We start from the raw sequence: 27,830 nt of genomic DNA, 5'->3' as shown, positions 1-27,830 counted from the left end.
CAGGACTACACATGTGTTATTGGTTAACCATTTCACCAATAATTAGAGGAGGTTAAACAGACACTTTTTAAATGATATTTACATCTCTACTACAGATCCCAGTTCCAGAATGTCCTTCTCTTGGAGGCAATCTGTGAACCACCTATGTGTTTAGAGTTTAGCAGGGCTGGCAGAGTAGAGAAGTCCTACACAGAAGTGAGGAGAAAACGAGTGAGTAATAAGATGAACAGATTTGACTGATTTGCTGTTGATAAAAGAAAACAGGAAAATGTATCTGTACTTTCTTATAACTTTTCTTTTAATATGCAGGTTTATAAAATAGCTAATTTTGAATCTTACTTTTATATCCTGTTAAGGAAGCAGAACACAGGACTATCAAAAAGAAAGTCTTTTGACCCCTGAACATTCTGACAATTCAAACCAACTCCCCTACCTGTTGTCATGTACTTAGTTGCTTTAACAAGTCTGATGTTTCAGCTAATTTAGTAAGATCTTCAGCTTCACTATAAAACAAAGTAATTGAAGAACAATCTATTCCTTTCTGTCAAAAGACTCTGGCCACAAAATAAAAAGTTAAAGTTTGTCCACTGTAGGGATTAATTTGTAATCTTGTTACTGGAAGGTAGGAATGTTTCAAGTAAACAAAGTAATCTCTAAGCCACCTCCCCCTACCAAACGAAGGATCACTGCCAAGAAACAAGCCCTAGCTAAGTGTTCCATCCATGTGTGCGCCCAAACCCTGCAATTAAGCACAGAGCCTGAGAGAAGAGATGGGGCAAATGTTTATGACCTCTAAGCCATTTACTCAGCCTATCCACCCACAGAAGAGAGAGGACCTATAAAATGTTCATTTTTGTCCTTAGCTGCCATATGGTAGAACATTAATAAAAGAGAACATTTCGAAACTTCAAGCTGGTTCCCAAAATGTTGAGAATCCTTCTTGCATCAGAAGCACACCACTTTTCCTGGTGAATGCTTTGGATAATGATATGTAAGCAACAGTGCCTACTATGACTGTAGGGCTAGGGACAGACATTACATATAAACCAGTTTAAGTGATAAGAAACTGGTTTAAACCTGTAATAGAACAGATGTTCAGTGCACATAAACCAGTTTGAAAATCGCTGAAACTGGTTTGAGATGAACCTGGTTGAATGTAGTATCAGACTTAACTGACTTGGCTTAAACTGTTTTATGTAATGTCTATCACAGACCCCTTGTTGGTTTAAGATAAACCAGACAGCCCCAGCATTCCAGCTGCTCTCTGGGCTGGGCAGGGCTCTTTGCTCCACAGCAGGGCTGGCCCCTCCCCTCTAATCCCTGGCTACAACTTGGCAGTGACTTGCAGGCACAAAATGTCTGCCTGGCTTCTCCCTGCTAAGCAGGGGTTATTCCCATCTCCCCTCTGCCTTATGCAGACACTTCAGCATTAGGTAGTAGATCACACGCTGGCTATAGTCCGTGCTATGGGAGATGGCAGACAGGCATTTTTGAGCTAATCCACAGGTAGCTTAATGTCCTTCCTTGGAAAAGCTGTTTGTTCCCACCTACCCTCTCACCACTCCCTGTCAAGCAGGAATTCCACCCTCCCCTCTGCCTGGCCAAGAGGTATCTGTGTATTAGCTAGCAGACCACATGCTGGCTACCCTTCAAGCTGAATCAACTGGTAGAATCAACAGATAGCTGGTAATGTCTCTGTTGTTTTCTGCTGGACTAATCAGAGAGTTCTGCTGGGGCCTGGCCACTCCTCACCTCAGCTCAGTAATGTACAAGGGAAGGAAAGGCTGCTCTAGCTCCCCCCAACTTCTAGCTTGAGCCACTGCAGGCATGTACCTGAATGTCCGGGATTTCTGTGCAGTTACCGAGTAATTTAGCCTAGCCAAGTTAGGCTAACCTGCAAAGATTGAATCAATTCAGGCTTCTTGAATATCTGTCCCTAGCCTAGAAGTCTGGAGTCCACCTTGGAAAACAAAGGCAGAGTCGACTCCAGGATGATAAAAGTAGCACTAAGAAAGTAAAATCCTGTGGCTTAATACTAAGTTGTGAAACTTTTCAAGCTGAAGTTACTGAAAATATACAGCTAATCACAGATAAGAAACACCTTTGCGTAAGATGAAGAGGACACTTGTTTAGTGTTTTTAAAAGATAAAAAGTGCATGTATTTGCATCCTGCATACCGATACAAAATTTAGTGCAGCTACCATGAAGTCATTAAAAAAACCAGTGTGACCTCACACTGTCATCTAGTTCAGCCCCTACTCAAGACAGGAACATCCCTGACTAAACCATTCCAATATCCATCCATTCCAATAACCTGCTCTTGAAAATTTCCAGGGATGGAGGTTCCACAACTTCTCTAGGTAGCCTGTTTCAATGCTTGACCACCCTCAAATTCAGAAAGTTCCTCCTAATTTCCCATCTAAACTTCCTCTCCTGCAGCTTGAGGCCATTGTTCTTAGTCCTGTCCCTTATGGCCACAGAGAAAAGCCCATTTGCAACCTCTCTATAATCACTTCTTCAGCTAGCTGCAGACCTTCTCAGTCTTTCCCTCTACAGACCCTAGCTTCAGCCTTTTCTCATAAGTCTTGCTCCCAAGTCCTCAAATCATTTTTGTTGCTCTGCACTGGGCTTTTCAATATGTTCACATCCTTCCTGAAGTTTGGGGCTCAAAATGGGACATACTCCAAGTAAGGCCTCACCAGTGCTGAATAGAGGAAAAGAATCACTTCCCTTGATTTTCAAGTGATAGTCCTGTTGATGCAACCCAGTGTGCTGCTATCTTTAATGCAACAAGAGCACACCATTGGCTCATATTCAGCTTATGGTCTACTGTAACCCCCAGGTCTTTCTCTGTAGTATTTTAGTTTAGCCAATCATTACCTAGTTTGTATTTTTATATGCAATTTTGCCATCTGAAGTGTAGGACTTTGCACTTGTCCTTGCTGAATCTCATCTGCTTGATTGCAGACCATTTCTGCAGTCTATCCAGATCATTTGAAATCCTAGTTCAACCCCACTGGTGCACCTGCAATTCCATCCAACCTGATGTCATCTTTAAGTTGGCTAACTGTGTACTCAATCCCATTGTCCATATCATGAATGAAAATATTAACCAATAATCAGACTCAGAACAGATCCCTGGGAACCTTACTTGATACCTTCTTCCAGTTAGATGCTGAGCCACTGAGCAAAAATGGTTCAACCAGTTATGTATCAACTTTACACTACTTTTGTCTAGTCTGTACTTCCTTAACTTGTTAATAAGAATGTTGTGAGAGGCAGTGTCAAAAGTCTTCCAATTGGATACCTTTCAGTTTCTAAGTAAAGAAATATGTGGCTTATTACCGATTGTCACAAATATACCATATATACTCATCTGATAGCGAAGACTGATTATGGATAATCCCTATTGAAATAACTCCAAGTCTTGTTTTTGGCCTTGACCAGAGTCATGTCATTTTCCTTGTGCCAGAATTTGAATCCAGAGTATGTTCTGGTGAAACCTTAAGTCATTCTTTTATTTGGCCAAGCCAAGAACTTGTTAATTTATCTGAACTCTCAAATGAAAATATAGCCGTTTCAATTATTGGGCATTACTGGGCTCAGACAAGAACACATAATAGACAGCTGAGCAGGCCAACTCCAAGACTAACTAAATCTAAAAGCCCTGAGCTCCTCAGCCAACAGAAGCTACCGGAACCATCTTCTCTTCCTCCCTCCTTACCTTTTATTACGCTATAAATCAGTGATTCTCAACTAAGGTGCCATGAGATCTCTTTGAATGTGATGCAGCATCCCACCCCCACGTGAGGAGGTAAGGGCTTTTCCCCTTTTGCCTGGCATCCTGTGCCTGCCCAGCTACCCCAGTGGTGCCCACAGATGCTCTTCTGGGGTCCTCTACCACTGCTGCCCTTCATGACCAGGCAGCCCCCATACTGGTCTTCTCTCTACCCCCATGCTTTGAGCAACATGCTGTATTGGGCAGTGGGTAGATGCGGGGCCAAAGCCATATTTTTTCCACCTAGTTCAACCTCCCCCACTCTTCCCCCCATTCCCCACCCCTCCTATTCTTACAGGCTGGCAGGAGGTCTCATGGCTCTAGTCATCAGCATGTAAGACCCTGTAGGAGCAGCCTCAGAGGTGGTGGCCTCCGTTGCCCCTTCAGGTACAGATCTGGGATAGGTGAAGACAGGTGGTAGAGAGAGTAGAGCACAGCAAGGCGAGGTCTTGTCACCACTGCCCTCACTTGGCACCCACTAGATCAGCAGTCCTCAAACTTTTTAGCCTCAAGGGATGTCTCTGTAACGTTTTTTAATTTAGATTTTAATTCAGTGATTCTCAACTGAAACAGATAAATTCAAGAAAGTTATCCTAGGTCCAGCCATGGGTGTCACTCGGGCTCACTCAGGGACTTGCACATCATCAGCATTGCCTAATTGCTCGTATATACCAGTGGGAGTGAGTGGATGTGTGGATAGCCTTGACAACAGACCTGGGACCCGGGGGGAGGGGCAAATGTATAGGTGTGGCCAAAGATCCCCTAGCATAGGGGAAAAGTAGATACAAGATGTGTTCAATCTCCAGCTAGTTAATTCAGAAGCTTGTATTAGAGTGCCTGGCCCTATCTATTCAAGTCAATGGAAGAACTCCCACTTACTTTATCCTATATCCATTTTTCACATCTCAGACTTACTCTGCAAAACTTAAGCATTGAAAACTCACATTTGTATACATAGAGGATTCTCCCTTCTGTAAATATAAATTGTGACCTGAATTACTACATGTATGGTTATGGAATCTAGCAATCTTACATATACATAAGTTGACACAACCTGGGATTGAGAGATGGAAAAAAGTGGGAGAGAAGAAACAGACGTGGTAAAACTTGGAAATTATTCCTTGTGCTCCCTACTCTAGTCTCAGTGAGGGAAATAGCACTTTATTACAGGTTACCAGCTTTCAGATATTTGAGTAACATTAGTCTTTCTTCTTAACATTCACAAAGCCCTGTAGACATTCTAAGGCTGTATTGACCTTAAAATGACTATTTTTAAATATATATCTTTAAAAAAGGGTATGGGAGAGAAAATAATACTTAATTTAGAGTGCAGAATATCTACATGATATATTTGAGATGCCTTTTTACTATTTTTGACAGTCAGTAGATACTTTTCGTTAACAATTTCTAAATATAATACCTGTTTGCTTGGAGGCAAATCAAAGGTTGCTATTGTTTCCATTGCTCAGAAGGTTAAATTGTATCATCATTTACAATAAAGGAACATCAAGAGGTTTTATTGGGATCTAAGCTCTGTTGTATTAAGATGCAAAACACAGGATAGGCATGACCCTATATAATAAGAAGGTGTATGTAGATCTGTCTCAAATGACTGTAAGGATTTCAAGCATGGAAAAAAAACAAATGTTGTATAGCTTACCAATCTGCTATATCTTTTGGAAAAAACAAATAAAAAAAACCAAAACAAAAAAAGTGTATTTAAAACTTCAGATGCTTTAATGGCACTTTATATTTTATGTTTTAATAAAAGCCTTGCAAAATACCTAGAGATTTACATTTCCAAAAATTAAGCACTCCAGGAAGTTAAGATAATCAAAATACATTAAAATATTAAGAAAAATACGTTTTCAAGTCTTCTGAAGCTATCTTTTAATATTAGATTCTTAAGTCATTTATAAAATACTTCAGCAAAACAGCAGCATGTTAGAACACAGGTTTCCAACCTTTTTAAAGAACTGTACGCCTTCTGATGGTGGCAGCAGGATACAGAGCAGGTGGGGAGGGGAGCTTGCACGTGGTGGTGGTGGAGGCACGGGCTGGTAGAAGGTGGTGGCAGCCGCCGCATGCAAGCTCCACCCCACCTTGTCCAGGTCTGGGCAGCTAGATGACGCCTGTGCAGCCCACAAAGAGGCCCTGTGCCCTCGCCACCACCCCCAGCCCTGTTCTTGCAAGACGGCAGCATGGGGTGGTGGATAGTGGTGTTCCATCCCTGCCCACCTGCACATACCCACTAGGACCATTCCGTAGCCCTGGTTGACAACCCACATGTTAGAAGAACAGTGTTCTGTTATCCCATCATCATATACAGGACACAGCTCATATAAAATGTGGAAGTATCCATTTTAATTAAAACATGCCGAAGTACATGCTTCCACAAAAACTGATTCCATTTCTATTAAAAATGACTGCTTAAAGGAAAACAGAAAGTATAATGAAAGCTTTAACTTTTAGCTTAATTTTAAAAACCTGTCCTTATGGTAGGTTAAGAATCATTTTTATTAGTTTTTAAAGGGGAACCAATGAGAGGAATGACATATCAGACAGAATGTCTTTAAAATTAAGATTTACTCTGAAACATACTGTGAATAGTGGTATTTTACTCAGCAGATCTGCTTATTGCATGCATCTAGTGGCTACCTATTTTATTGATGAGGTGGACTTTTTAAAGCCTAAGAAAGTTAACATTCTAACCGAGTGCCAGATCCTGTTGGGCTCCTTTGAAAGTTTTATCTGAGAATATATTACTAGTCTGCCCTGCAGAACTAATACAAGTTTTAGGAGACTAAACAGGATTCCATGACAGCTTGTGAAACACCATTAAAATTATTAATTAGGATTCAACTGCAGTGCCACCTGAGCAATCCCACCATTTTCAAATTATACTATCAATGACACTTGTACAACCACTCTGACAACAATAGGCTTCTGAGGGTAATTAAGGGGAATATTTGAGGATAACAGGGTGGTACAGACGGCAGCATTTGGTCTTTTTTTCATTACTCCTGATGCATGAAAACAGGAAAGCATACAGATAGGCTTTCAGAATTAAGTTTGAAGGGCTGGCAAAAGAACTGGATTTACAAAAGGATTTAGAAACTGATTAAGTCAGATATCAAGTCATTGAGACAAATGTATAACTCTGAGGCCATATTCACCAAGTTGTTTTCAGACCAAAGCTTAACTTTAATGCCATGTTTTCATCAAATACATTTCACTCAACTGCAGAAAGCAGCCAAATCTTACAACTCGCCAGATTAATCTGAGGAATGAACCAGAGGAGAATATTTAAGTTTGTTAACCAGGAAACCACAGGTTTCATTACTACTATATGCTGAGCTCACTGCTCTCCTCAGGGACTCTTTACATCCCTCCATGTACCCCAACAAGCTCCCTGAGTGGCAGCCTGATCTAATTTAAGGATTTCATGGAACACTCCAGCATCTCTTCTCAACTTGCATCATTGCCTCCATCCTTCTCCATCTCATGGGGCCTAGATATGCCCCCATTCCCCTGATCTACCCTCTCACCTATCATCTTCTTTCTTTCAGTCTAGATTAGAAGTTAAAACATATACAGTGCAAAACCTCAGTAGCAGCAGTGTGACAGTGTGGGGCCAGGGTTTCCATGGAGACTGGTCCCAGCAGCACTGGCAGGAGACACAGCTGGGCAGGGAGTTGCTCCAGCGCCAGGATCTTGCTGTAGTGACAGTGTGGTCTAGAACCGGGGCAGAGCTGCACTGTCCCCTCCTAGATTAACTGATCTTCAGATCATGAGATCTGGCTGACACTGGATAAATTTTCTATTGCACATTATGCAACAGGAGCCATTTGAGATGTGTCAGTTCCTCTGCTGGACCATCCTCTGACCAAAATGGACAGCCTTTTAATTTTTTTTTTTTTTGAGAAGGCATTTTCAGTATCAGTTCTCTGTCAAGAGACTTTTAGGGTGCTTGCACATGCGACAGTCGGCCTTTAAAGCGGCTTAACTGTCTTTTTGCACTGCTTTAATGGCATTGCTGTTTACAACTTCAGCAGCATATTTTGCTTTAAATGACCTTGTTACGTAGCAAGGTAAAACCCATCCAAGGTATTTTAGTTTGCTATGCAACAAAGTACAATGGTGCACAGGGTGCTGGAAGCCCAGACATGCTTGGGGAAACTTGGGCTTGGCGGCTTCTGTTGCCCCTCACCACTTTTTTGTTTTTCTGGTGGAGCCTGCCCATGGCAGCAGGTTTGGGGTGGGGGGAGAAGGCAGGTGATGGAAGTCCCTACGTTGAAACGGTGGGCTTTTAAACAACACAATTAAAATCCCATTTTTCTGTTTAGGGAGAACTAAACCCCCGTTGTGTGTACAAGCACCCATTGAGTGTAAGACTTCCTTGCCACTGTATATTAAGAATGTCAAATTAACAAGTTAAAAATGAAAATTCAGTTTGTTCAATCCTTTGAAAATATTGCCCGTTTTAATTGAATGTTTCATTGGACATGTAATACAGACCTGTATTTGCAATGAAAGAAAGGCAACTATACAGTCAGCATAAAGCCAGATTAATCTCATCTTTTACATTTGCTTGGGGCTCTATCATAAGAAAATATGGAAATACCACCAAAAATAAAATTGTATGTACTCTTTCTACAAAACATAGTATGCAAACGAAGTATCACACAGTGTGAGCAGGTTATCATCATACAGCAGTCACATCAAAGTAGATCTAAGTTATCACCAGCTCTGTTTCACTACACTCCTTCACAGAACTCCCCCATATTTATATTCTATAGTTATCTAATTCTACAAAGTAGTGTCAAATTTGTGGAATTGTTCCATTCTGTTATCTTAGTCTCAACTGCTGTATTGCTTACACATATGCAGAGGATTTCTTTTATTACAACAGACTTAGAACCTTAGATGTTGAGAGTAGACATCTGTGTATGAACACATACATAATACATACAAATACACAAATTTAGAAGGTTTCTGTTCATAGATTATTTGAAATAGCTATTTTAAGAAAAAAATGTGTTTATAAAAAAGTGTGACAAAAGCACCTGTACATGGGTGGGATTCCACTCTGATATTTAACCTCACCAACCACTTGCTTCCCTCAGCAAAATCGTGGAGCAGTAAGTAGCTCAGGCCACCAGCCTCTCACAGAAAGACGACCATCCAAATGGATGAACTTATGCAGGAAAAACTAAACCTCAGAAATCTCTAGTCTGAATTTCTACTAAGACACCCCTCCTCGTTCCAAGAGTACATGGAGACCTAACCTAACACACCACTTTATGGCATATGCTAGTGGCTGCATTCTGATCTCAAAGAACATATTGCCATACTATGGCTGTGCGCCAGTATTTCCTCATTACAAGAATAGTAATGAACATTTTCACTGTTATAGCAATGAAAACTGTGGATGCATCTAAATAGAGAAATGCTACATAGCCACCAAAAGAACAGATTATAGAAATGGAGAAAGCATATGTCAGAAGTTACAAAGAAGACTGTTTTATCATTTATTTTATAAAAAGAATCCAAAGCCATGACTACTGAGCAACTGTGACGTAAGCCCCAACCATTCTCTATTGTCCATGACAATACTAGGAATCAATCAATCAATCAATGTTCAAAAGCTATGTTAAATCCCCACAGATAAGTACAGAAATGTAGGTTCTACTTCACTCTCACAAGAACTAAAGTATTTTCAGTATCACAGTAAAGAAGAGTTTACAAAAGGAATGTTGCAGAGGTTAAGCTAACTTTATTTTACTTCAGGTTTGTTGGGGTTTTTTTTTTAATATGGAATACTTCACAAGTTTGTGTGTCATCCTTTTTATTTTATTAATTTTATCTTCAGTAAAACTAGCAAATATTTTAAGCATCACAATCATTTGTGGACTCAGGTTAGAAGCATCTATAGACTCTTGTTGTTGACAATAAGCAAACAATCCAACAAGTTCTGAATATCAAGACTGAACATATACTTCTTTTGCCTCATAAGCAAAAGGAATTCACGTATGGATAACACTGAAGACATGGGCTTGGTCCAGCTGTAAATCATACAGGGCAAAGACAACAGGATTTGCAGGGCTCTGTAGATTTTTTTTTTTCATTTTCCTCTAATATAAACTATCTGGTCTGTATGTTTTACCTTGCAGAAGGGGTATCAAGCTATGGTGAGGCATCCAAAGCAAATTATATTATTTATTATAATGTTAAGATGTGTGTTCTTAATTTCACATGAGTATACCCCACTAAGTCTGCTGGAACATTTATATAATAATGCTATTCCCCAATCTTTAATGAGTAATTTGGGGTTACAATGATTGGCTAGCCTCTATTTTTAATTTTAGTGCAATAATTAAACAGAAACTAGTCACAGTAAAATGGCTTTCTGATTTTAATGCAAGTTTCCTTATCACCAAACAACAATCAGGACTGAGGGAAATATGTTGGCATTTGCATTAAAAAACTGATGCCTTTGATAATTTCACTTTAATTAAAGTGCATAACAAAGTACTAAACTAACACTGCAGGTGAGCAAATAACTGCTAGGCCTGCTTAAAAATAATCTGTTAAAGATGACAAGAGTCTGCTCCAATTTTAAAAAAATAAACACTTTCTCTTTATTGAAAGGTTCGAGTGGCTTTACAACATCAAGCTTAATTGCGATCTAAAAGACAGTACAGAAGGGACAAATTTACATACCTGCCAGATTCCAAACAAAGAACATTTACATTTTTCAGTTCAGAAAGGGACCAGAGCACTGGTCCTGAAAGCACCAGCTCCACCAGACACTGAACCAGCAATTTGCAATTTTTATATGAAAGAACCCTTAACGGTAATAAACTTGGTTTAGTAGGTTTTGGGGCAGGCAGAGAAAAAGGGGGCAAGGGGTGCTCCTTTATAATGAATGAAAAATGCCTGCGATTTAAAAAAGGTGGGGTTTAATATATTATATCTTATCTATATTATATCTTCAAGAGGAGACTGGATAGGCACCTGGCTGGGGTCTTATGACCCCTGCCACCCCCAGTGCTCGTCCCTGCCCCTGCCAGGGGGTCAGACTAGATGATCTGTCTAGGTCCCTTCTGACTCACTGATTCTATGATATTAGAAATTCAAACTCTGCACTTTATTGTCTAATCAAGATATCAGTCCTGCAAACACTTATGAATGAGTTTAAGCCATCCAAGTAGCCCCACTCATATACATATATATGAACTTTTTCAGTACTGGAGCCTAAGTTAAAATACCACAAAAATCAAAAGATTTATAGCCAAGCAATTAGGAGTGCTGATGGAATTTTAAGGAAGTGAAGTGTGCATAAATAAACGGATCTGCACAAAGCTTTTTATATTGGGTATACCAATTTAGAAATAGACTCCTGTAAACTACATAATGGAAAACCTTAGGCCATGCCTAGACTATGGCAAAGTACAGATAGTCCAAAGCCCCAGGCTGAATCAATTCAATCTTTACAGGTTTCTCTAAACTGTACAGGCTGAACTGATAAGCAAGTGAACAGACATTCACTTCTGAAACCAGAATGGAAGTCAGACCCCTGCAGTGACCAACGGAGGAGCACAACTCCCAGCCTGCTGGCCACTCCTGAAGGCATCCAAATGCAGCCAAGCAGGGCTCATTCTTGATTGGCTGCTCAGCACATGTCCCCCAAACCCTTGTGGTCCCCCTCTCCCAGGGGGAACAGTCCCTCCAGCCAGAGCCTCAGGAGGGGGTTCCCCACCCCTGGCAGGGTCTGCCAAGCCCTACCTCTGGCACAGTAGGGGTTCCCCCTGTTACCAGACTTTAATATTAGACTTTAGAGTGAGGGGAACTCACCCCTGGCCCAGCACCAGACCCCCTACCTGGGTATTGCCTGGTGCAGGGAGAGCCAACAGTGAGGATTTGGCTCTGTCCCCCAGCTACACCTCCTCCTCAGCCTCCAGGGTGCAGCTTAGGGGTGGAGGGGAAGCCTGTGATAGGGACGTGGCTCTGCCCCTGGGAACCAAGAGTGGGTCTGGAGTCCCCCAGCTATGCCCCTTCCTTAGCCTCTGGGCTGGCTGTGGCAGGCAGGAAGCCTGTAGTAGTGCCTTGACTCCCTCCCCAGAACCAGGAGCCCCCTCAGTCCCTGAGGGGTGGAGCCAAGCCCCCACTGTGGGCTCCCCATCCCCTTCAGCCAGCCCAGAGGCTGAGAAGGAGGCATAGCTGAAGGACCCCAGCCTGGCTCCCAGCTCCAAGGAGCAGAGTCAACCCCCCATTACACACTTCTTCCCTACCCCCAGCACTAGCACCTGGCTGGGGGGGTCCAATGCCAGTTTCCCTCCTGCTCCTCCTCAACTAGCCAGAGTAGTGATAGTGCTCCGGCTAGGGGACAGTGGGGCAGACCCTGCTGTGCTGGAGCAGACAGCATAGCCCAGAGCTTCAAAGCATCCTGGGATGCCTGGGGACTGCAAGTTAACTTCAACCAGGATGGGATCCAGGGTAGAAATTCCATAAACCAGTTTGACCTAAATCAGTTAAGGCTACATCCAGCCAGGTTTATCTTAAGTCAGTTTCACAGCCATTTTGAAAGTGGTGCAAGCGCACTGAACTTCTGTTCTGTTATGGCTTTAATCCAGTTTTAATTACTTAAACTGGTTTATGTGCAACTTCTATCGCTAGCCCATGAGGCTGCTGCTGCCACGGCTATAGTGGTAGAGCCACTCAGTACAGACGCAACATATATCACATAAGGCAGGCAATGGGGGAAAGTCTGTCCACCCCACATGAGCCCTAGGACCGGGACAACTCAGTCCTCGGGCCATGCCCCTGAACTCCCAACACCTTATCATGAAGCACCCCACCCTGTACATGTAGGTAGACCCCAACACTCAGCCCAGGAGAAGCCCTTTGCTTGGGCCCAGCCCCACAGCCTCTGACCCTGGTACTCACACATCCCATCTAAGAGGCTAGAGTCAGGCACTCTGTGACCCAGATGCCAGCAGAGACACATCCCCCTCCTGAGCAGGAGCCAGTGCAGGTGGGTCAGGGCCCCTAGAAAGACTGACACCTGGGGGTGGGATTCCCATTAGGGAGTGTCAGGAGTCCAAGGCCTCTGCTGTGGTGATGCCTCCCACACCCTGCAGTTGCCTCTCTTCCTTCCCACTGCAGCCCTCACATGGACACTGGGTGCTAGACCACCCACCTGGCCCTGGTCTTCATTCCTGAGTCTGGGATTTAGTGTGCCATGTCTAAATCCCCCTTCCCTGTGCTTTGGCTCCAAGTTTCTGAGTTAAGTCCTGCCCTTGCAGTATTCCCTCTGACCCCAAACCCCTCCCCATTCCCCATCCTAACAACCCTTCCATTTCACAAACCTCCCCTCCCCCCCACAAAGGTTTGCTGGTTTGTATCAATGGGAAGACAAACCAAGTTCTGAAACAGGCAACATTCAACAGGTTTCCTTTATTAAAAGCAAGAAAAGTTTGGCAACTACAACATTGTAAACAGAAGCACATCTCTTCCTCATGCCACATTCCCCAGCATCCTGGTGTGCGTCCCTCAGGGGAATGGGATAGAGGAAGGCAGAACAGTATCCAGGCAGCCAGAGTTGTGGACAGTGCTACCTGGGATGCAAGGCCAGAGCATCCTGGGGAAAGAGATCAACTGTTCTGTTGCAAGGGCACAGGCACTTGGGGACATGAATCAGGGAAGCACTTTCAGTCCCCATGGGCCAGGTGGTAGTCAGTCAGATAGGGCTTCACAGACCCAGACTCCCTACCAGTGTGCAGGGTCAGTGCTCCTATTAGGCTGTCCCTTCTCAGCATCCCAAAGCCATGCATGCTGTGCCTTCTCTGACCAGACTTTACAGAAGACCTTCCCCCTGGTCTTGCAGATATTGTGAAGGATACATGTGATGACAACAGAGCACAGCAGGTTCGCCTCCTCCACCACGAGGCACATGCTGAGAGGTCACTGGCACACCCTGAGGCAGCTGAAGGCACCTTCCATAGTCATACAACACCTGCTTGAGCAATAGTTGTAATGCACCTTTCAGCAGTCCAGCTACCCAGTGTAGGGCTTCATGAGCCAGGGTAGGATGGGGTAAAGCCAGGTCCCCAAGGATGAGAGTAGAGACAAGCGTGATGCTGATGATGAAACTGAGGACCCCAGGAGCATAGCACCCATTCTCCATAATCTAGGGGAGAGGGGAGCTGCAGAAGACATGGGCATTGTGGGTGCTGCTCTTTCAACTGGTGGAGGTGTGTGTGAAGAGACTCTGGTGGTCAACAACACTCTAAAGGATGACAGAGACGTAACCCCTTCAGCTAATGAAAACCCAGGCACCTTGGGGCAGCTAAAGGATGGGGATGTGGGTGCCATCCACAGCCCCTATGCAGTTGGAAGAGCCCATATGGTGGAAGCCAGTGACCACCTCCTATTGGTTGATGAGGTGGATAAAGTAGTTAGTCAGGACTTCCTGGATGACCAGACACCTCCCAGGAAGCCTCTCTGGCCATGGACTTGCCCACACCAAACTGGTTGACAACGTAGCAGAGACTGCTGGGGGGTGGCCAGCTTCAAGATAGCCATGGCCACCTGATTCGCCAGAGCGAAGAGTGGCCATATGGTGATATCCTGGCACATGACATGGGGGAGGGGAGCACTTGGGCGCCCATGCCCATGAAAGTGGCCCAATGCAAGCAGAAGATCTGGACTCACTGTTTGTCATCTGAAGTGTCCATGATGATCCACTCCCAATGATCACTGCTGGTGGCATGGGTCCAGAACCAGCACTTAATGGTCTGAAGGTGGGGTGAGAGCACCCCAGTTTCCATGGCATCCTTATTGGCCACGTGGAAGTAGATGGCCCAGTCCAGGATGTTTGGCGGGCACAGTGTGTGGTAGCCGATCCCAAGTGGGATGGAAAGCTGCTGACTCGGAAGCAGGAAATTGTGTTCCATGACTACTAGCTACTGGGTCATGTCCAGATGGCTACATGTGAGGTCTTGTAGAGTCTGGCAAGAGTCACACAGGATGACAAGCAGGACACACCCCAGCTCTTGGGTCTGCAGCCCTGGGAGCAGGCAGCGTGACAGCATGGTGAGGTGTGGGCTGGCAATTAATGTATGTGCAATTAAGGAAAGGCACTTGCTCTGGAGCTCTTCTACAGCCTGGATGGCTATGGGGGAGGGTCCGCAGTGCAGTAGTGGGTTAGGGTTAGGGGTGCCCACACCTGGCAGTCAGAGGTGGCCCAGGCTCTTGGCAGTCTCCAGCAGCCTGGGGACCGTATAGGGCATGTTAGGTGTGCAGGAGCATCCGTCACCTGCAAGCCTCTGCCAGTGCATCTGTGCTTCTCTCCTCCCCTACCCCCAGGTTGAAAGTGTATACTGTTTGTTCCCAATCTAAACTAGGTCACCTAGAGAAAACCACATAACATAGATCAGTTCTTCCCCCAGCTTTCTGAATGTCCATACGTGGCTTAGGAGACTCAGGATAGACACAGACATGCCCAATAATAAACAACAGAAGTACTAATGGGTTCCAATCCTTGACTAGAATTACAGTAGTACTTCAGCAAGCCCCAATTTTGCTTGATGCCTCTGTGTTATGCAATGAACAAGCATAGAGTAAGACCATAAAATTCAGGGACACACTAATCTAAAATCCATGAGGCAAAAGACAGAATAAAAGGGATTATTATATACAGGCAGAACGAACAGTGTGATGACTTGGAATGTTGTATCTGCCTTATTTTAAAAATAATTTAGGTGGAGCTTTGTGAAGAGAATATATTAAAAGGAAAAAACAGAGCAGATACTGTGAGAGAGTGCTTATGCTAAGCAAGGCCTAGCATTAAAAAAAATGCACTAAAACTCCCAGAATGCTTCAAGGAGGTTGAGGAGTCAGCGACTGACATTCTGGTAATCACTTTCTGACCCTTAGATGAAAATACTGAACTTCTGACCTTTGAACAATGATAAAAATAGCAGACATGCCACTTACATTGTTAAGAATAGGAAACTGCGTGGCTAAACCGCAATGACGAAAAAACAACCGCATATTATGTCAGTTTTGACATTTTAACCCTGCAAAAACCAGCAAAACATATAGATGAATAATATATTTAGGTTATAGAAAATTAGCATAAGAAATACAAAGGTCATTAAGAATTAACATAAGAAGCGTAATGATTATAATACAAAGCATATCACCTGATATTATAATATAGATAAGTTAACAAAATAACCAATAGAAGTAAGAATTAGAAATGCATATGTATAAGTGTTATCATATATAACTAATAGTAAAGTTATGTTAGATGCCTCACTTCCACCATGGGGACAGTTTTGTATCTTTTGCCTAAAAAAAGATAAGGGACTCCTTTTAAATGAGCTGTTGACCAGTTCTGGGACTACTGAATCAGGCAGCCGCACCTAGCCTCCGGGTTAGAGAGCAAGGGCTTGATTTGGGAACCTCGTGAACCAACAGACCTCCTTTAGTTTATGACTTTGTGAAACAATAAAAGCTTTAAATTGAACAGGTCTGAGCCTGTGCTTAATTCAGTCCTATATAATTCGGCATCGAGCTCCCACAGATACTGGAAAGAGGTTAATTAAAAGGATCGGAGAGGGAAAAGGAAGAAGGGATGATAGCACTGACAATGGGTAGAGCAAGGCTGAAGTGAAGTAAGCGTGCAGAGAATAGGTACAGAGGTGAATTGCACACAAACAGCACAGGGAAGAGGATGTCCAAAATCAAACCTGGGGAAAATGTTTAGAATCTTGAGGTTCTTGCTCCACATAAATAAAAATATTAATAAAATTAACTTTAAGTAACAGATTTATGAAAGAAAGAAGCTTTGAAGTTCCAAGCTTCAGCTTTTGATGTTTTTAAAGCACAGGCTGGTCGAAGTTATTATTTGCATGCTTGTGTAATTCAAAAGAAGTTTCACTCTTTTTCCAAATGAGAGCAAGAAGAGCAATTTATTTTTAGTTTGTTTGGTTTCCTTACAATATTACTATTCAAACCCAAATTATGGATTAAATCTTCTCTTTTACAGCAGGGGGAGAAAGAACAAGGAATTTAGGCCTCTAACACACCTTAAATTTAAGATGTGATTAACAAGTTAATCACATCTTAAATAGTAACTGGCCACATATGCAACTCCATTTAGGACATGATAATGCAGTATATGAGCCATACAGTTATTCCACGTCATTTGGGATGCATTATATTCTACATTATAAGCAAAATAACCTTGTGGCTCATTTGTGTAACACCTTAAATTTAAAATGTGACCAGGACCCTAGTTTTGGAAAAAACACTATATAAAAGGAGCTTGCTGTGACTGCAAGTCATTTGAGCTATCTTGCCTTAAAAGGGGACTCTCCTAGTCCCCTTTTTAAAACTGCAGCCAAAGAATTAGTGCCCAGTTCTCATGAAATACCATGTTTGTGTGGCCTCTACACGCCTACAGAGATTTTACTAACACCCACTTTACCCTGTGATTATGTCACGGATAGATATGGCATTGTTTAACATACTTAACACCAATTCTTATATACGACTTACTGTATAAGACTGCCTATTTGAGGCATCATTTTTCATTACCCTTTGCTTTAGTATCTCAGCCATTTTGCACTCCACAGAGCCATATATATATCCAAATTTCTCAGTGCTTGTCCACTAAACCTTTTTAAGGAGTGGTCTTTCACTAAATAAGGGAATTCAAAAACAAGATTTCATTCTAGCAGTCTACCATAGTTTTGCAGCAGAGCAGTTTATCTCTCTACTTTCAAGCTGGGATACAAGGCATATAATGCAGTTTCTCTACAGTATGAAAAGTTAAATGACAGTTAAAGGCTCATACAATCTCTTGAGGATTTTCACTTAACCACTTACAAACTAAAAATAACCAATTCTGATGTTATATACATCAATAATGCCACAGGACACCAAACAGTAGTTGACTTCACATCATTTTAGACCAAATGAAAAGACTCTCTCAATCCTCATGAAGAAAAAAGAATTATAGTATTTATCCATGTAAAATTTTCCCTCTCTACATAACAGTACTAACCTGCCTGTCACCTTAATTAAAATTGGGTGCATCTACACATATGCTTTACAGCAGAGCTAACTAACCAGCCCTATAATAAAGCATCACCATCTACAGATGTGCCAGTATTAGGGTGTAGTAAATGAATTAACTTCTCCATAATATAGTACTGTCAGGTACAATACAAGGAAGAGTAATTGAATGTGATCAAAACCATGTGTGGACAGGATCACGGGCATCAGGTCAGCCCAGCCAGCCAGCAGCCAGACTCCTGCTTCCTGCCAGTCTCTTCGCAGCCTGATGCTGTAACCATGAGCTTGGGGTTGAACCCTGATGCCTGCTGCCAGCCCGGGCCTGCTCCGCCCCAGCTCAAACTGTTGCCGTCTTGGGTGCATGTGTAGATGTAATTTATTGCTTTACCTTAATTGCACATATAGATGCACCCACTGAAGGCTAAATGTCCTAGCATTTTTTAAAAAGGCAAGGGTTTTTTGTGATATGTTTTACTGAACCATCTGCATAGTAGGGAGAGTTGTTGGACAAGCTTTCCAGTAACAAGTGCCCCTCCATTTCTCCCCATTGCTCCAAATGAACCTGGCTACCTGAAGCGCAAGGTCTTTAAAGTGGGGAGATGAAATTTAAATTGAATTGTTGGAAGGTTCAAGTGTTAGGTCTGTCCTCACCCTAAAAATTGATGAGGTGTTATTAGGACCCCTTACAAAGATAGAAAGAGTTCATTAGAATAGATAAGGTAGTGGCAGAGTGTGACTATTTAAGAAGGGAGATGGTAGTTATTACCTGTGAAGTACAGGAAAATTAGTCGAAGTATTTGTTAGGCTGTACTGAGCCACAAAGGCACTGTCTGTGTTAAGCCCAGATTTCTTATTGTGCAGTGGGGTTATGAATTTCTGGTCTCCCAAGCCTATGGTATGATTTATTCTATTATTTTTATTTGGAGTAGGGGGAAGTAAAGCAGTAGATGAGTAAACACTGGGCATCTACACAATATGTTTACTGTAGATTTGCTTAATTAGCTCTGCAGTAAACATTTCTGTGGTTTCACATGCACCTCTATTAGGGCTCACTAAACTAAAACTCCAGAGCAGGCTAGTACTTTTAAATACATGTAGTAGCCTGCTCTGGAGTTTATTTGTGCGCAGCAGCACACATGTAGATGCTGCCTGGCTGGATGGGCAACAAGGGTGCTTCAGTACAGGTGCTGCCTGCTTGCCAGCCCCTCATGCCCCAATCAGCCCTTCCACAGCACACTGAGCCTAGTCAGAGCAGCCTTGGGCTTCTGCAGCCAGGGCTGCTCTGACTGGGCTCAATGTGCTACACACAACTAAACTGTGGAGCAATATACTCTGGTGTTTATTTGTTCGCATAATTATGCACCCATCAAGATTCACATTTATTTTCATTTGTGTTTGCTAACTGACGCGAGTCAAAATATATTTCTGCACCATGAAAGCTTTGTCTATTATTATACAATTAGATGAACCTAGTTGTAGTAAAGGGGAGGAAAAAATACATATCCACTCTACATGTGCACATCTGGCTACCTAACAACATAATTTATATAACACATTAAAATATGGATAGGCAGATAGGGAATTTCACAATTGTGAACGCTGAGTTAATAATCTGAAACTCTTATGTAGTTAAATCACGTCAAGTTAGTTCAAACAATCAGCTAGACTGACAGTAAGTATTCGCATTAGTTTCCCATTAGGAAATAGGAATGTTTGTCACCATATTTGTTACCTGAACTATCAGAAAAACTGATGCAGTGATATCAGTATTTCTTAACTCAGTGACAGAAACACCTTACCTCATGCATCTAATATGGATAACAAATTTAAAAAGATGATCTTCCCTTCATCTGTACATGATCAAATGTTTTGTAAAGCAGCACTCATTAGGTAAAGAAACACAGAAGAAGAATATTACATTTTTAATATGGAAAGACCAATGTGTTAATGTTATAAAACTGTCATTTTTAAAAGTGAGGAAATCATGAAAGTCAATAAGAAGTCATTCCTCACACATATTTGGACTTCTTTATCAGGCATTACATTAGCCTGATAAAAAAGAAAAACTTGAAATAAATCAAGGTTATATTAAACCTGTTTAAAATTTTTAATCTTAAAACTTTTGCTACAAAAGTTGGGATTTCTTCCCTACCTGGTAGGCAGAAATCCTAACAAAAAAGAACACAGCTGGAAATACTGGGATTATTCATATCCAACCTGTTTTTCCATAGCGACACCCAAGTGCATCCTAAAACAAGTACAGTAATTCAGATTAAAAGGAAAATAACCATTTTTATAGAAAGAACAGAAAAAGAGAAAGAAGTCTCTTAGCCTTCTAATGTTTGTTTTCAAAAGCTAAGCGTGGTATCCTGAATTTAAAACATTAAAAGTCAGTGAGAATATAAACCCATGTCTACGCTGCAAAGTTTTGCCAACACACCTATATTATCTTGAAAAGCGGGGAGGCCAGTACAGCCATGAATGCTTTTGTCTCCTTCGCATCTATCTCCACCTGACAGCCCACAAGGAATTAACATGAGGCCTCTGGGCTCCCATCTGACCACCACTGCCTCCACTGCTCTGGCTGCAGCAGCAGCCAGGGCTCCTCAGGGAACCCCTCCTTTCCTTGGCTGTTGGTGCATGGCCCTGCCCCATACGGTAGAACACAGCATAGCATCATGCAACCTATGGCTGTGGGAGAGCTGATAGCCCAGAATACCTGCATGATAGTGCCACGGTGGAGCGAGCCTTCAGGAAGCTGAAAGTGAGGAAGGGCACTGTGCATCACAGGGGGATGCCCACTTGCATGTATGGTGCAGCACAGTGGACAAGAACCTGCATCCATGCACACAGGGCATGCAGCCTTGGGGCCTGTGGCCTTGAAGGTGCTGCTACTGCTGTGTGCAGTCCATGGGGCACATGGCCCGGGCTGCTTTGGAAGTTGAAACAGCCCTGGCATATGTCATTCTTGGAGGTGGGGTCTGTAGCTGTCAGTAGAAATCTCTTGTTGATATACTGCATCCCCAGTAGGGGGCTCCAAAGACGTAAGCTATGCCAGCACAACTGTGACACCAGACTAAACCAACTTTGAGAGAGAGAGAGAGAGAGAGAGAGAGAGGAAAGGTTTAAAATGTATATTTCTGAGATTGAATCATCACCTGCCTACTTTCTATTATTCCAAGCATTCCTAGTAACAGTGTACATATACAAAAATCCTAGACGTTTTCAATTCTTATGTCTGTAATTTAGGAAACAACTGAAATAGACACCTGATAGTTTACAGCCAATTACTCCATATAAAAATCATTAAAATGTTCTTTTCCTTCTACTTTGTGATTACTGCAAGCCCAAAGAAGAGTAAATCAATTATTTAATTCTAAAGTAAAATTTTGCACTGTACAGAAACCAAATCCAGTGCAGTAAATGCTGACAGGCATTACATCAACATAACAGGAATCTCAATTCAGAGTCTGAAAAGTTGGAAGTTCAAAATAATGCTAGACATATTAACATATCACTAGTCACTTTAAGTTTTGTTTCCTAGAGATGTTGACATTTTTCTTATAAAGCTTATTAAATATTTTAGCAGCCTGTCATATATTGTAACTCTACTGCAGAAGTAGTTGATTTAGTGCTATACAATTAAAATAGCAATTCTGAAGACAAGACTGGAATATTTTTCTTAATAAACTGCCTTGAATTAACATGAAAAACTTTTTTCTAATAGGATTTTGCATGAAATATTATCTATCACTACTAATATATACTGCTAATTCAATGCAACTGAAAGATTTAAATGCAATGGTTCAGGTTCCGTGGCCAGAATTATCTAAGTTCTACACTGTCAAAACTGCAGGCTAGTTAACTTCAGCAGTGGTCTTCTGCTATGCTTAAAATGGCTCACTTGAGATCCTATACACTCACTCAAGTACTGTTTCTTTGTCAAGCTCTAGACACTGGTTAACTTGCTCATGATGCAAAGATTCATAGTTTCAGATAAATACAGCACATCCGAAGACCCTCTCCCCGGTTCAGATTAATTTACAGTTCACATTATGAGAATCAGAAGGACAAAGAACAGCACAACAGCATGTATACACCCCCCACCCCCAAATGAGCCCTAATTAGCCCACTGGAGAAGTTGAGAGAAAGGATGGGCATAATACATTAGTCTGTCAAGATTGTCCTCTGATGCTGACTGGAAACATTAAGAGAAGTGGGATAAGAATAGGAAAGGAGTCTGTGTTGTCAGTAAATGGTAGGTACTGGATGATGGCACAAATGATTTACCTCAACTTTTCCCGGAAAACATTACAGAGAACATGAAGACATTATGAGAAAAATATGTAATCCAGCCTAGTAAAACAGTTAACAACAATTTCACATTGTACTTGGGAACTAAAAACTAAGGAAATCAAATCCACATCCTCCAGTAACTGAAGATAATCTAAGCTATGTACTATTGAAGAATTTCCCTGACTGCAGTTTAGCAGAAGTCCTGCTACAAGAGACTGCAGCACCTGACATATCTGGGGCCTGAAAGTGCTTCAGTCAGCCTAAGGCAAACAAGCACTTGGAACAAGGGCAAGCCTAATCCCAACCTACAGCTAGGATTTGCATTTTAGTTTTTTTTGTTTTGTACCAACCAATTTCTATTCATTTTCCAGAGATATGCAGCTTTACATTGTGCATTCACTAATACCCCAAGTCATCTGACTATTGGGAATCAACTACTAGCAAGTTAGACTAAATTCACAAAACATCCATGGAGCTTGAACTTAAGACAGATGCCTTCCTATCAACTTCACCACCATTTCTCACTGGTTGCTCTGGATATAAAATTGCCAAAATAACACTCCCTTCACCTCTAGTTCATAATAGAGAATGGTCTCCTTCTCCATCCTTAGTGATACTGACTAAGATGGGTCAAGACAAAGAGGACTCTATCCACAGGTGGTGGAAGGCCAGGGCTAATCAGGCTTAGGCTCCCCAAACTGGGCCAGTGACAGCCGCTCTAGCACCACCACCACAGCGCTGCACCCCTGCCGCGCTCTTCTCCGCTGCTGCATGCACAGCACCAGCATGCGCCAGCCCTGGAATGCCCCTGTGGGAGGGAGTGGTGGGGTCAGGCAAGAGCACTCTGCACTGCCCAGCCCCCTCCCCAATAATATTTTCTAGTGCTGCTTCTGACTCCATCAAAAAGATAATCAGTTCTACTAGCTGCAGAGGTTTTAAAAGAATATTATGGAGATAGCTGTTGAATAATTTCCACCCAGAGTAGCAGCACTTATGTTTGTCCCTTTGCAAGCAGATGGCATGCAGAAGGCTGGGCTGACTAACTGATCAGCAGATGTACTTTTTGGAGCAGGACATAAAAGAGGGAAAAATCAGGAAAGGCAACCATTCATTCTACAGAGGCTGTGAAGATGAAAAGATCATGGATCGGTGGGAAACCATTTAAGTCAATTTGCTTGGGGAGTCTTCTGCACAGGTGGTACAAGAATGGAGAAAATGAGGAACAGAAGGTAAGTGGCAGAGATTCCATAAATGAAACCCAGCCAACATGTATCTGCACAAGTTGCCTTGGATAAACCATGGATTGCCTTTTTCAGCCCTTCCTATCTAGGAAACACCATGGAATCCCTATATGAATTACAGAAATGCACAAGGACTATAAATCAAAGCCACATCCTGGACTCTAAAACAAAGTCAGAGACCAGATTTTTCATATCCAGAGTATCAAATTAGCATACAAAAAATCTGATAAACTATAAATGAACTTTCTAGGTTCTCCAACACTCAGGATCTGATAACACTGTAAGACATTACATAGGCTAGGGACTGAAGTTACACATAAACTGATTTAAGTCATCAGAAACTGGTTGAAACCTGTAATAGAATAGAAGTTCAGTGCACATAACCCAGTGTCAAAATGCCTGAAACTGATTTAAGATAAACTTGGTTATAATATAAGGCTTAACTGATTTGGGTCAAACCAATTTATGAAACTTCAGTCCCATACCCCTTTCTGGTTCAAGTTAAATCACAGTCCCTCAGCATCCCATCATGTTTTGCAGCCCTGGACTGGGCTATGCTGTCTAGTCCAAGAGAGAAGGGATGGTGGGGGGGGAAGGCAGGGACTGTTCCCCACCCCTTCCTCCACCTCCCTGGGCAAACCCCAGCTAGGGTATGGGGCCACAGAGGGGGTTAAAGTTCCCTCTCCCAAGTACAGAGCTGCTCTGCCTTCCTAAAAAACTTACTGCTGGCTGCAACAGTGGAATACAAATCCCAGAGGCACCTGGAAGCAGGAAAAGGAAGTGGCAAGCAACCTTGGAGAGTTCTGTTGCAGTAATTCTGGACTGCAAATCCCAGACACCTCAGGGGCAGCAGAAAGAGGAAGCAAAGGCACAGGCCATTCTGGCTACATGCTAGAAAGCTGTACTCTAGTGCCCCCTAGCTTCTGGCCTGAGCCACTGAAGTATGTGGCTGCATTTCCTGAATCAAAAGTGAATGTCTGTCCAGTTGTTTCTCAGTTTATTCTCTGCATCCTAGACTAATGTGCAGACTGAATCAATTCAACCTTGGGCTTCTGGCTGTCTGAACTTAGCCATGTTGTCCATCTTTGCCCTCAGAAAGTGCTATATATATTTGTAGTTCTTTTTGGGACTATATACCTTCCGAACCATAATCATATACTCCCAGACTTCCCTATACTTGCTCCTTTGGCTCTAATACAAGGATGGGCAAAGTCTGGCCTGCAGGCGGGATCAAGCTCACAGCGGACTCCATTTCTCAGGAGCCCCTACCAGTGTTACTCTGGCTGGTCTCCATGGAGACCCCAGGAGCGGCAAGGGCTGTGACAGCTCAGGGCCAGGGATCAGCATGGAGACTGGACCAAACAGTGGTGGCAAGGTGCACAGATGGGCAGGAATTGTTCTGGGGCTGGTCAAGAATCTTGCAGCAGTGACAGTGCAGAACAGAGCTGGGGCAGAGCTGCAATCTACTGCCCCAGAGGTGTTCAGTGCAGCCAGTATATCACGGCTCTTCTCTGGCTCTGGCCACACTGTCACTGCCAAACATTTTAGGCCCTGGAGCAGCTTCGCACCTAGCCATACACTCTGCTAGCACCACTTGGGCCACTCCCAAGGAGAAGGCCCCATGCCATCACAGCCCTGCTGTTCCTGGGGTCTCCATGGAGACCAGCCAAAGCAAAGCAGGCAGGGGCTGCTGGGAAATAAAGTCTGGCTGCTGGCCAGCTCCACCATGTTGCCCACCCCTGCTCTGATAGAAGCTTTCAAGTCAGAGGTAGTTTTAAGCTAGAGACAGACATTCAAAAAGCCTGAATTGATTCATTCTTTGCAGGTTAATCTAACCTGCCTATATTGAATCAGTTTGCAACTGCACATACATTCCCTCTGGACTGAAGAAATGCAGGCATTTGCCTTCAGTGGCTCAGGCTAGTAGCTAGGGGGCACTACAGCAGCCCTCCCTTTCCTTCTACAGTGCTGAGCTGAGGGGAGGCATGGCCAGGCCTCAGCAGGACTTTCTGATTAGGAAGGATTTTAAACCCCCACCCTGCCTGCATAGTCCCAAGATTTACTTGCTTACTGCTCAAGGGGCGGGAGCGTTGCCAGACCCCAGACAGCATTCTGAGGCAAAGTGGGGTGTGCAGTGCATGCATCTGTTGATGATACTGAGCTTTTCAATCTCCCTCTCCCTGCGTCTTCATACCACCTGCAATCCCGATTGGCAAGGAAGCCAGCAGGGAGCTGATAACACAGTGTCTATCAGCCCATCAAAAAAACAAAAGACTCTCTCATTAGTTCAAGCTCTTCTTAAACAGCTTTTTCCAAGGAAGGAATAAAGGGACATTACTTGCTGACCTCTTGATTAGCTCCAAAAATCCCTAACCGGACAGTGTCCTGTCTGCCTATCTCAGTGAAATTGGAGACACACACACACAGACACACCTCTCAGTATTAGCTAGCATACCACATGCCTAAGGGTCTGTGGGATTGAGGTCCGTGCTGTGTGACATGGGCAGGGGATCTCTGCTTGTGCATTGAGCAGGGAGGTGTGGGTGGGGCAGAAAGAAACCAGGAAGACCTTGCTGTGCCTACAGTCTTCGCCAGAACTCTGGCTAGGGAGCAGGTGGGCAGGGCCAGCCCTGCTCTCTGGAGTAGACAGCACAGCACAGCATCTGGGATTGACTTAAATCAGGAAGAGGCATAGGATAGACATTGCATAGTTTGTCCCAAATCAATTAAGTCTGATATTGCATTCAACCAGGTTCATCTTAAATCAGTTTCAGCCATTTTAAAACTGGTTTATATGCACTGAACTTCTGTTCTGTTACAGGTTTAAACTACTTTCTGATTACTTAAATCGGTTTGTGTGTAATGTCCGTCTCTAGCCTTAAAGGCTTATCCACAGACTCCTCATAGGTCCTCCTCAAGAGGACCTCCACTTATCAATTAGAGAAGTTTACCTATTGTTTGTAACTATCTACTTAACATTTTTAGAACAAGCTCTGGTACTTAACCTCATGCCCTGGCCTTACTTTTCTTATAATTCAGATATGCTACTTGGTGGCTTGGGTACAGATGCATAGGTAAATGGACAAGATTTTCATACTTTCACATAAGCATACCTAAATGTGAAATGGCATCTATTGGTGCTGCTTAGGCTGGAGGGTCCCAGCAAACAGCAAGAATAAGGCAAGGGTAAAGTATTCTCAAATGAAATGTGTGAGGAAAGAAAGAGGAAGTGGCAATCAGCACCAGAGTACAGCTGCACTGTTTCCAAGATATTCAAATGTGTGGTGCTCATACTTACCCTGACCCTCTGGTAGGGATCATACATTAAAAAATGTTGCTTCTTATGTGCTTCCTCTTTCCTACATATTTAGAAAGTTAAACCACAAAATCCTACAGTTAGTCTCTCACCAGGTTCTGCTGGTGCAAACAAGGAAAAAAAAATCTGCATTTTTTAAAAAAGGATAAGGAGGAGGGGGCTTAAAATGGACTAAACATTTTTCTTACTATGCTATGATATACTGTATCACAATGCTGTGAAGAACCGACCATTTCTTTAAATATGACATTGGGACTACTTCCATAACATACTCAAAATAATTTCTCAAGTGTTGAATTTCTGGAAATAAACTACATATCTGCACCCCCAACAGTTGGGGGGTTTTTATGTACCTGTTGTGGAGGACGAGTAGTTGCATAATTAACAGAAACAAACTCTGTTTCTTACAGTAAGTCCTGATTATTTCTTCCCTTTCTAATCTTTCCTTTTGCTGCTTCATACACTAACATTTGCATTCATTAGTTAAGTCAAGCTTAGAGCTGCAACATGACTAAATTATTTAATTTACTTGTTAAAGGATTATGCCAACTTGACTGAACTAAATATTCTGTGCATATTTTGTAATATATCCAGAGGACAGCGTATTCAGGATATTTGAAAGCTTAAAGAAGAGCTTTAAAAAAAAAAAAAAAAAAAAAAATCAAGCTAAAAGAACAACCTAAAACCAGGGAAGAATTAAAAAAAGCAATCTAAAGATAGCTAAATATTTGGGATGCTGGACGTATCTCCCAAGTCCAAACAGGGTAGAGAGATGTGCCAAACCCACAATCAGCTAAACTGACTCAATTAGCATTGGCCAGTTCTGTCCCTTTTACATAGCCTTACCATTGCTGATGAAAGAGCTTGAAGATCTTTGACATTTGGAACAGCCTTCCTTTGCCTTGTCTCCTCACCTCTTTTCCCTTTATTTAAATTCTAGATGAAAACGCTTGTTCTTTGATTATGACAGGTGCTTAATTCTTCCCTTCTGTTTTTCTAGCAGGACTAGAGTAATCCGTACAGTTTGGATTGCATAAATGTCCAGCCAGCTTCAGCATTTACTTCTTCTGAATGCTTAAAACCTCCTCTTCAACAATACATTGTACATTGC

General features: G+C 42.6%; 1 protein-coding gene and 1 long non-coding RNA gene across 10 annotated transcripts in view; one reads left to right on the top strand and one right to left on the bottom strand.

Annotated features, from left to right (window-relative positions):
• The window catches only part of GPHN (gephyrin), a 612,917-nt gene that overhangs the window by 513,428 nt on the left and 71,659 nt on the right, over positions 1–27,830 (bottom strand). The gene's annotated exons all lie outside the window — the stretch shown is intronic.
• LOC149871755 (uncharacterized) lies at positions 107–27,830 on the top strand. The gene is made up of 3 exons (XR_016440556.1): positions 107–210; positions 23,178–23,391; positions 27,720–27,830. It is a non-coding gene; the product is annotated as an uncharacterized LOC149871755 (long non-coding RNA).

This window comes from Crocodylus siamensis, chromosome 2 (assembly GCF_052110815.1).
Source record: "Crocodylus siamensis isolate JL-2025a chromosome 2, ASM5211081v1, whole genome shotgun sequence".
NCBI classification, from domain to species: Eukaryota; Metazoa; Chordata; order Crocodylia; family Crocodylidae; genus Crocodylus; species Crocodylus siamensis.
This window is presented reverse-complemented; position numbering and strand designations above follow the sequence as displayed.